This window comes from Sebastes fasciatus, chromosome 1 (assembly GCF_043250625.1).
Source record: "Sebastes fasciatus isolate fSebFas1 chromosome 1, fSebFas1.pri, whole genome shotgun sequence".
Lineage (NCBI taxonomy): Eukaryota > Metazoa > Chordata > Actinopteri > Perciformes > Sebastidae > Sebastes > Sebastes fasciatus.
The window spans coordinates 17,372,007-17,383,008 of record NC_133795.1 but is presented as its reverse complement, the minus strand read 5'-3'; positions in this window follow the sequence as shown (position 1 = coordinate 17,383,008).

Here is an 11,002-nt window from a genome sequence, read left to right as displayed (position 1 = left end):
CCTGCAGCCTTTCAACGCTGCATGGAGGAGTGTCTGGAAGAAGTGAGAGATAATATCTGCGTCCCCTACCTGGATGATACTCTTGTTTACAGCCAGTCATTTGATGATCATGTTAACCATGTCAGAAAAGTACTCCAGCTGCTGAGAAAATACGGCATCAAGCTAAAACCCAGCAAATGTGAATTGTTTAAACATGAAGTCCGTTATCTGGGAAGAATTGTTTCAGACGAAGGAAGCAAAGTTGATCCAGCAGACACCATCGCTGTGAGAGCTTTGAAAGACAAAAGACCAAGCAATGTTGGAGAGCTAAGATCTGTCATGGGCTTATTAAGCTATTACAGGCAATACATAAAAGACTTTTCCCGTATCGCAGGACCACTTTACAACCTGTTGAAAGGGACAACAAAAGACAACAATGTGCCACAAAAGAAAACAAACTCGAGACAAGTTAAAGGGGAAAACAAAGGAGTGCCGTCACACACACCAATTGTGTGGAATGAAGGACATCAACGCATATTGGAGCGGCTAATAGACTGCTTGGTAGAGCCACCAGTTCTCGGGTTCCCAGACTTTTCAAAGCCATTTGTCCTCCACACAGATGCCTCAAATCAAGGCCTTGGTGCAGTCCTCTACCAAGAACAGGATAATAAACTCCGTGTCATAGCCTATGGTTCGCGAACTCTGACTGCTGCTGAAAGAAATTATCATCTCCACTCAGGAAAATTGGAATTTCTCGCATTAAAGTGGGCAGTCACAGAAAAATTCAGAGATTACTTGTATTATGCTCCAACTTTCACAGTGTTTACTGATAACAATCCCCTTACATATGTCCTGTCCAGTGCCAAGCTGAACGCAACAGGATGCAGATGGGTGGCAGAGCTTGCAGACTTCCATTTCACTATTCGATATCGCCCAGGTAAAGAAAATGTGGATGCAGATAGCCTGTCAAGAATGCCTTTAAATATTGACATGATGATGGAACAATGTACTGAAGAGTTGACATCAGACTGTGTAGCAGCGACAACCCAAGCCGTCGAGACTCAAGACTCCAGCTCATCATGGGTCTGTCCAGCAGTTAACTCTCTCCAATGTACAGAAAGTGAAGAGACACACAAACCATTCTCAGCCGATGAGATAAGACAAGCACAACAAGATGACAAAAATATAGGTCCTATAATGCAGTGTGTATTGAGCGACAACAAACCATCAGTACATGAACTAAGAAACTTCAGTATGCAAAGCAAGTGTTTACTGCGCAGCTGGGAGAGACTTCATTTTGATGAAGATGGAATTCTTCGCAGGAAGACAACAAACAAAACACAGCTTGTATTACCTGAGAAGTATAAAGCCACTGTTCTGAAAGAGTTACATGATGAAATGGGCCATCAAGGCATCGATCGAACAACATCACTGATCAGAGATAGATTCTTCTGGCCTTACATGCAGAAAGAAATTGAACATTATGTTGCCAGGACATGTAGTTGTCTGAAACAAAAGACACCAAGCAAAGAAACACGAGCACCCATGACCAGTATTGTAACCACACAGCCATTTGAACTGGTGTCGATCGATTTCCTCCACTTGGACAAATGTAAGGGTGGCTACGAGTACATATTGGTAATTGTTGATCACTTCACTCGTTTTGCACAGGCTTACCCCACCACATCCAAGTCTGCAAAAACAGTTGCTGACCGAATATTCAACGACTATGCTCTAAAGTTTGGACTGCCGAAGCGGATACACCATGATCAAGGTGGCGAGTTTGAGAACCAGCTCTTTTCCCAGCTGAAAAAGAACTGTGGTGTTCTAGGATCGCGAACTACACCTTATCACCCGCAAGGAAATGGACAAGTTGAACGCTTTAACAGAACATTACTACAAATGCTCAAAACACTGACTGAAAAACAGAAGACAAACTGGAAAGATACTCTGAACAAGTTAATCTATGCATATAACTGCACAAGATGTGATGTCACAGGTTTCTCCCCTTTTTACCTCCTTTTCGGAAGGTCCCCAAGGTTACCTATCGACCTACTGTTTGGACTCACTTCTGAGACAGGAAAGGTAGACCACCGAACATACATGGAGAAATGGAAGCGAGAAATGCAGGAAGCATATGACATCGTCAGAGAAAATGCAAAGAAGTCAACAGAGAGAAGTAAAAGACATTATGATGGAAAAGTGAGAAGCTCAGTGCTGCACCCCGGTGATCGTGTCCTTGTAAGGAATCTGACACCCAGAGGAGGCACTGGAAAGCTTCGCAATCATTGGGAAGAGAACATTCATGTTGTGGTACGCCAGGTTGGAGAAGACATCCCAGTCTATGAAGTGAAGCCTGAGCAGGGAAGAGGAAGATCAAGAACCCTGCATCGCAACCTGTTGCTACAATGTGATCACTTGCCCTTGGAAATCCAGCCAAAAGCAGCATCCAAGCAAAACAAAAGGATAACAAAGACAACCACAGGAAACACAGAACAGGACGAAGAAAATGATGAAGATGAATGTCTAATCTACTACAGACCAGCAACAGAGTCTCAGATACCTATGGTAGAAAGAACCATTGAGCATGCAGACATACAAAATGACCAAGAGCAATCAGTGTTAAGTGACGACGGACAAGTGTTTGAACAAGGTCACATAATAGACACAGATGAGTTTGAGGTACAGCAGGAAGATGTACTGCCAGAACACGATGATCAGAGTGAAGATGAACAACCAGATGAAGGAGCACAGGATGAGATTCAGGAACTCCTGCATCCAGATTCAGATGGAGATGTCATAGAACAGAGACATGACCTGTTAAGGAGAGAAAGACGAGCTCCTAAGATCTTCACCTATGACCAATTAGGAACCCCTACATGTTACAGTGCAACCCATGCAAATGACATGCATTACCAGTATCAGCCGATAGTATACAGGGCAGTTCAGCCAGTACCAATGTGGACAAGCCCACATCAGGTTTACCAACCTTTATTTATGCAGAGATATTAGGCATAAGAAAGATTTAAGCTGTTGAGTACAGTAAGAGATTGTTTAACAGAAAAGCTCTCTAGATTTAGTTGGGTCATGTATACAGTACATCCAGTACTTTGTTATAAGTAAAGTTGTCACTGTAGTAATCTCCCTTTAAGATGTAGTTAAGAAAACAGGAACATAGGTTGAGAACCATAACTCCACAACAGTAATGATGTCGGGACGACATCTAATTTTGCAGGGGAGTGTGTGATAGGTAGAATATTATATGAGGAAAGCTGATCAGCTATAAATAACTTCGAGTAATAAGGGCAATTGTGGTGACATAAAAGATTAATTAATTGTGAAATGGGTCATAAAAACATTATTTTGGTTAAAACCTCTCTAAATGTCATAATATGTCCTATCTCCCTGTCCATCTGTGATCTACCTGTTGGGCCTGTTCGGAGATTGATTAGTAGTACCTGCTGAGGCCTGAAGGGGAAGCTCGCGACTGCGGTGCCTCATTCTCATGAGACTGAAAGAGAGGAGGCATCGTGTCAAGAGTCTCAATACAAATATTTCCCTATTCAGGTATAGAAATAAGTATTTCATTTTCAAAGCTGTCAGATGTGTTTATTAAGTTGTTGAGTTGTGTTTTATTGATATGATGACCTAGTTTAGAGTGTTTTGTGTGTTTTGTTGACATTGTTCGAGCACTGGTTCAAGCTAGTTAGCTGTGTTTGATCCTGCCGCTTTGATAGCGCCACAGGATGGCGGTGCGGCGCGACTCGTCGTGTGTGTGTGTGTGTGTGAAGACAGTATGGGCCGGTGAAGTGTATGTGTGTGTTTGGGGGTAAAGATGATGTATTTGTGTTAATTATAAAGTGATTGTTTAGGACAGAGGGAACTTAGAGTAATTTGTGTCATGTAGGATATTTTTGTTTAATTCCTTTTGCTGAGATAATTAATGTTTGTTGATTTATGTCCCTGTTGATATTGTTTGTGGAAATTAAAGATTCTCATGAGACTGAAAGAGAGGAGGCATCGTGTCAAGAGTCTCAATACAAATATTTCCCTATTCAGGGCACAACAATGTCGACCGCTTTATGACCGTAGCGGCGGCGGTGACCCGCGGCACCGTGGTGTCTGTGTAGCTGCAGGGCCGAACAGTACAGCAGCTTTTACATCTGACAACACAGACTGACCACTGTGTTGCTAATTACTCGCCAGTTGAGCTCCGTCACCTCTGTGTCCCCTTGTGACTCGTCTCCACCCACCACACAACCATCCACCCTCCCCCAAACACAGAGCCTGACCTTTGAAGAAAGTGAAAGTCTTTGACTAAAACTCTGACTCAGACCTGAGAAATTATAAAATATGCATGAAAAAGCGTTTCATCTTCTAAGACGCTGCATAACTAGATCCCCGGCTGGAACAATATGAAAGTGGAGTCTCCCACTAGGGTCTCCTCAGCACTACATCAGCTCAAATAACCTCCTCACTCAGCCCTGCATCATCCTATCAGCACTATTCATCACATAAACAATCTATGATCTAATCAGGAGTTGATTTCTCTTCCATTTCTGTTATCTGCGCTGCCTTTCACCTTCTGTTTTTGAATACAAACCCATACATCAGCCAAACTAGAGCAAATAAACCCCAGATAATGCTTGTGTTTACACAGTGAAGTCTTGGCTGGTTTTCAGCGATGTGTCGCTCTGCGAGGCTGAGTAATGCACGTTAATCAGTTCAGATCAAATACACTGGCTCAGCTGCAATTAACATCCAATTTCCTTCTGACACAAGCGTGCTGCGTTTGATGTTTTTACTGCAAGTTCAGCTGAATTAGGCCAGAAATGGGTTTTACTCGCCGATCCAGATAAGATTTAGCTTTTCAATCTTTCAATCAAACTGTAAAAAACTGTTGGTTGGGATGCATAGCGACTGCTGCAATTTGGTAATGACCCCATTCTTTCTTTAAAGGAATAGTTAAAACATTTAAGGAAATACGCTCCTCACTTTCTTGCAGAGACTTAGATGAGAAGGTTGATACCACAATCTCGTCTGTATGGTAAATATGAACCTACAGCTAGCAGCTGGTTAGCTTAGCATAAAGACTGGAAACCATGGATGTATAAAGAGGACTGGCTACAGCGTTGTAGGCGGGCTCCCGTTCATTCCTATGAGAGATGCTCAGTGGTGCATGAAGCCAAAATGGCTCGACTGCCGAGTGATAAAGTACCCGGATCATCCGGCGATCTTCCGCATTCATTGGGCCCATATAGCAGGCGCAGTAGCGTTTCCTTTAACTCCGCCTCCCAGCCCTCTGACTGGCTCCCATTCACACGAACGGAGGAAGGGAAATAACTCTAGATTCAGCTATTAGTGCATTTTACAACTTTTAGGACCTAATGATTTAAATAAGGGCTATTCAAGTGTTCATACTGGGAAGTTGATTTACCTAAAAAAAAATGATCCGCCAAGTTACAGACGTCTCTTTCCCAATGTAAGTCTATGGGGAAAAGTATTTTTGGGCCCAATGGCATCACGTGACGGACCACTACGAAAGTTTGCTTCAAAATTGGCGCTCTTCTTGGGGGCTTTCTGGAAACTGGAAAACAACAAATAATACAGCATAAAACACAACCCGGCTTTGCAATAAGAACACCTGTCTTGCTTTTTGTACGTCAGTAGTCTGTTCTGATTTTAATGTAAACGCTCCACGTAAATATGCTACGATCAGAGCTAGTGATGTAGAATAAATTGTAGATGTAGAAAGAATTGTGTGTGTAATGTTGTGCTATTTATACGCCTTCCCGTGAGACCAGGTTGGATTAAACTAACAAGATATAACCGATAAGGTGCTGGATTCTATTCCCGTTTCCAGTATTTATGCCAAACTAACCGGCTGCTGGCTGTAGTTTATTTAGAAAACAATCTTCTCATCATCTAACTATTGACAAGAAAGGCAATAAGAGCATTTCTCAAAATATCAAACTATTCCTTTAAGAGCGATGTTACTGACTAATATGAAAAATAAATGCACCTCCAACCTGCAGGGCCTGTTGTTGACATGTGCAATGAGATGTACTGTTTTCTTTTCCTACTTGTTAACTTGTCATAGCACAAGATGTGTTGTTTTGTCTGAAGCACATAATGTATATGCTTAGTCAGTCACCCTCTGCCTCCGACCACAGCTGTGAAACCTAAAGGTGTTAATTGAGAATGATCCTATTATGAGGATTTCAACTTGGGGATTGTCGTCAATATGAAGTCAGCAAAATGTTCCCTCATTTGACATCTATCACTTGGAGAGGTTTCACTTCCAGAGTAGGTCCAAAAGCAGCGTCAGAGATGCTGCTGCTTGTTTACTGCTCAGCCCCGCTTCCTCCGTCAGGCAAATGAGAAACCACACTAGCATCACAAGTATAAATGTACATCATCTATAACGGGAGCAGTCTGAACTGCTGCCTTTGATTAGATGCTAATGTCATTATCATGCTGGCATCTGGAACACTATCAGACCAAAGAGGTGAACACTGCGCCTCTTTGTGTACAGCTGCTTTTCTCCACATGCACTCTGTTAATAGGGTTGATGTCATCACATTAGCCCCCCCCCGCACTCCGACTCATCCCGCCTCTGTAGCCCAGCAGGCAGCAGCGGGGTGCTGATCCTGCAGCCCTGACTCCAGAATGACAAGAGAGCTTTCATGTCACATCATCAGACCACTAGACTCTACACACAGCGGCTTTCTCACAGTCTCTGTGCATCGCTCTATCTTTATCTTTCTCTCAAGGGGCTTTCTCTTTCTCTCTCACCCACAACAGACACAGCGCTGCCCCACAGAACATCACATATCCACAAAAATAACTTCAAAATAGCCATGCCTACTGGATTCTGACAGCTAAATTATGGGTGAAATGCATGTCAGATGCTATACTTGTCTTTAGACTGTTGGTGGTGGAGTGGGAAACATTACCTTCCCAGTTCATGATCTTTTTAGGTCTCAAAAAATAACAATGGTAACATGGGGCAGCCATGTCTCCTAAAAATTCTGTTCCCATACAACTAAAATGCATTATCAGTTACGTTTGGAAGGAAACGTATTTTTGTGCGAATTGCGTGTATCTTTGCCAAATACGTTTGTAAATCCGCGGACGGCCGCGGACGGCCGCAGCAAGTGACGTAGCACAACGAGCGTCACGCAGAGCAGGTGACGTAGTATATGGAGCAACCGTTAATGAAAGTTATGTGGTATAATAACGAGTATAACAAGCAAGAAAGTCCTCCACGGTCGGGTGGGAATCATTAGTGCATGGGTCAAACTAACACAGGACTTGACCCCATGAGACCGCTGTTCATTTCCCGTGGGAAACGTAGTCATTTTAAGTCAAACCATGATGTGTTTTTTACTAAACCTAACCCAGTAGTTTTGTTGACAAAACCTAAGGAAGTAGTGTTGTTGCTGCATGGGATGAATAATTGATACAAATGGTAATTTTGGGGGTGAGGTATTCCTTTAAGATTTTGGATACTGTTTTTTTCCACTGGCATTAGTTCAGTTCATTCAGTATTACCAATTGTGCCATGATGTCACTATAATGTGACAATCTTGTTGACTCATTCCACATTTACAATTATGTCCAGATAACAGGGGATGAAGTTATCTTCCATTTCCCATTACAGTACTTTTACAACATGATAAAACTCAATAATACAACTTAATAAAGCCATAACAGGATTTTTTTAACATCCTGTTATATAAAAGTCGTTGACGTAATTATGGTAATGTGACCTGAACTTATTTATTTTAATAAACAAAAGCATCTATGTCTTAACTTTGTTCCCCACCTCATCTATCAGTTTATAATATACTGTATATATAATTCTTCTAATGAGGCATGTGGTTGTTCAAATTAAAACCATAGCAGGAATGTCTTATACCCGGACACATCCTTTCATTTGAGTGCTTTATGTTGGCCGGTGACATCTAAACCTTATTCACGAGCCCATCAGTCTTTCATGCACTTTGTATGTTTCAGTGACAGACTGCACGGAGGACTTTGTCAGGTGAAACATCTGGTTTAGGGTGATGCTCTTTGGTCTTTAATGGCCTCTGCAAGAGGCCACATCAATGGCAGGGATGATAAATCTGAACAATGAGAGAGCCAGTAAAGCAGTCAGCAGGGGTTCGACGGCGCAGGCTACAGGAAGTGTGGCTCCTCTTGACCCCTGAACCCTGAACTGATGTGTGCCCTTCAGTCTGCTCGCTGGGCTGGGATATCTAACGCCCATGTGCTATACAGTGCAGACGACATATACCCATATGTCATAATGATCTAATGAATTCAAATGGACATTTTTAGTGTAAAGTTAGAATATGGATTCTCAGTTGTTTCTTGATTGGGTTGATCCAACAAATCTGTCATAACAAATGTTTTCTTTGCATTTGAATGACAAAACTGTTAACTATTAACCTCTAAACAATCTGCTGGCCCGGGGATTTTATACAGGTATAATATGAAACTAGAAAACCTAAAGAATCCATTGGTACCAACCATGTCATGTTAGCTTGTCAGGAAGAACGCTAAATAACACTCCAAAGTTTCGCTAAATTTTGGCGAGGAAAAACTGGCTTAATCATTTTCAAAGGGGTCCCTTGACCTCTGACCTCAAGATATGTGAATGAAAACTCTGAGATGAACAGAGTGAAAACTGTATCTTATTAGATAAAACAGATGTTGACAAATTGCATAATTTGCAGTTGAAAAAGGTAATAAATCGCAATATACCTTATCACAATACTCAGCATATCGCAAAATGTTTAAAATTGCAATAAGATCGTATGGTGACTTAAGTATCGTGGTAACATCATATCGTGGGGCCTCTGGTCATTCCCACCCAGACCATCTTCTCAGTGTCAGCAAGAAAGCAAATAAGCACCTTTCCCAACATGTCCAAATATTCCTTTTAATTAATTTAAATGTTGGAATAAAAAACTTCTAGCAGATGAATTTATTCATTCCTAAGAAAAGATATGGTCCAGACAGCATATGAATCTCTGAGTTTCCATATAGAAAAGAATAAAGCAAACATTTATGTGGACTTTTATCTTGATTTCTTCAGTACCTGCCTGGTGCCTGTCAGTAAACAACACAGACTTGTTAACGCCATTGAGAGAATTAGTTTTACAACAGTCTGGCACAATAGCGGCTGACAGTTGTACACATGAAACTTCTCTCAATTAGTGCTGAGCAGATGTCACAGTAGTTGGAGAAGATCAATAGGGTCAGTGGTGACAGACTGGTCCTCAGTGTCTCCTGGCGTTTTACAACACTGGCTTCTCCAGACAACTGGGACTTTAGCTGCTAATAATAAGTGTGGCAATATCAAGAGAAGAAGAACAGAGGGGCTCTCATAAAGACAAAAAGGGTCCACTAGAGCTAAAAGGCGCCTGCAGCCAGTGACCTCCAGGACCCTGAGAGCTGCCCTTTCAGAGGTCCGCTGCTCTGGAGGAAATGAGATGCTGCAGCCAAACAAACCGGTGATCTAAGTCTATATAAGGAGAGGGCTGAAGAGTTTAAACGCCGTGGTTAACTTCTGCTAGTCCTCCCTATGGCCAGACGTTTACAGCAACTTGTCTAAACAATAGCAAGTGGGGCGGATATGGAGAGGAAAGGTTTCACTTTATGTATCCAACACCATATTTGGATGAAAGTGACAGCTGTGGCTTATCATGCTGTTTATGACGGCGTGTACCTGAGCTCCATAAGCATGTCTTGGGAGTTTTGAAGCAGATACTTTCTATATAATTTGAAAAGTACAAGAAGAGAACCTTTTCTAAAATTGATGTGTATAGCAGCTTTAAATGAATACTTAATTGGCCCATGGAGGTTCTGCTTGCAGCGTTGTTGAGAACTGCCGTATGGCTGATTGTACCCACCAAGTGTGAAGTTGATTGGATGAACGGATCTTGAGATATGCAAAGTGCAGTCATAAATACATTCATACATACATACAGACAGACAGAGAGAGAATACTTCCTATATAGTTAGATGATGCTGCTACAGCGCCACCTGTTGGCCAAATGGCACCACATTTGTCGTGGTCACTCACACATCTTATCTACACATGTCCACCAAATGTGGTTCCATTTCACCTTATGCTGCCCCGTCCATTCTTTAAACTCCCGGTCTTGCCAAATTGCTAGCTATAAATAGCTATATAGCCACTAACTAGCTAGATAGTTAAATAGCTATGGCTAGTGCTAGCTGGTAGCTAGCTAGCTTTTTGTTGCCAAATTGGTGGTTCTTGATTAAATGTAACGTTATTATTGTTTTTAGTACCCAATGGTTAAACCTGAAGTGCAGACCTACAGTATGTCTGTCCCTTTTAGTAGTGAGAGTAATTACAAAAACACTGTTGACGTGCTTTGGTCTCACACAGCCAGCATCTCCTCACAGCTCCGAAAACATCAACGCAAATTTCCAAGTGTATTTGGTTAAACTGATCACATATTGGAAATCTAAATTGTTACTTTCTCACCCGAAAAAACATTAAAAATTCAGCTTTTTTAAGGCTTAAAAACAGCTTCTTGGCAAGTAAAGGATAATAACCATGGACGTTTTAACACTGGCGACAGGCGGCGCTAAGCAAACGGAAGTGAGAACACAACATAACGCAATGTGGAAGCACCCTAGTTCAGGCAGAGAATAAGGTGGATAGCACAAAGTGTTCAGGAGACATGACATTTTTTGTCATATTAAAAGCCCTGCCCACCGAATTGAGCCAACTTTGAGGGCCAGCTTTAGCAAAACTGTATGAAACATGGATCAAAATCCCAAAAACTAACTTTTTCCGGCTTGGTTCAGAGATGTTCTGTACCAACTTTTGGTGACGATTGCTCAACATTTGTAGGTGGAGTAGCAAAAAATCACATTTGGGCAAAATTAAAAATGGCGGAAAAACTGTCTAGACTCGAATGGTTTATATGAGTAGATTCATCTGGACCCACAAAATCCAGGGACATTTTATTTCTGAGACAGG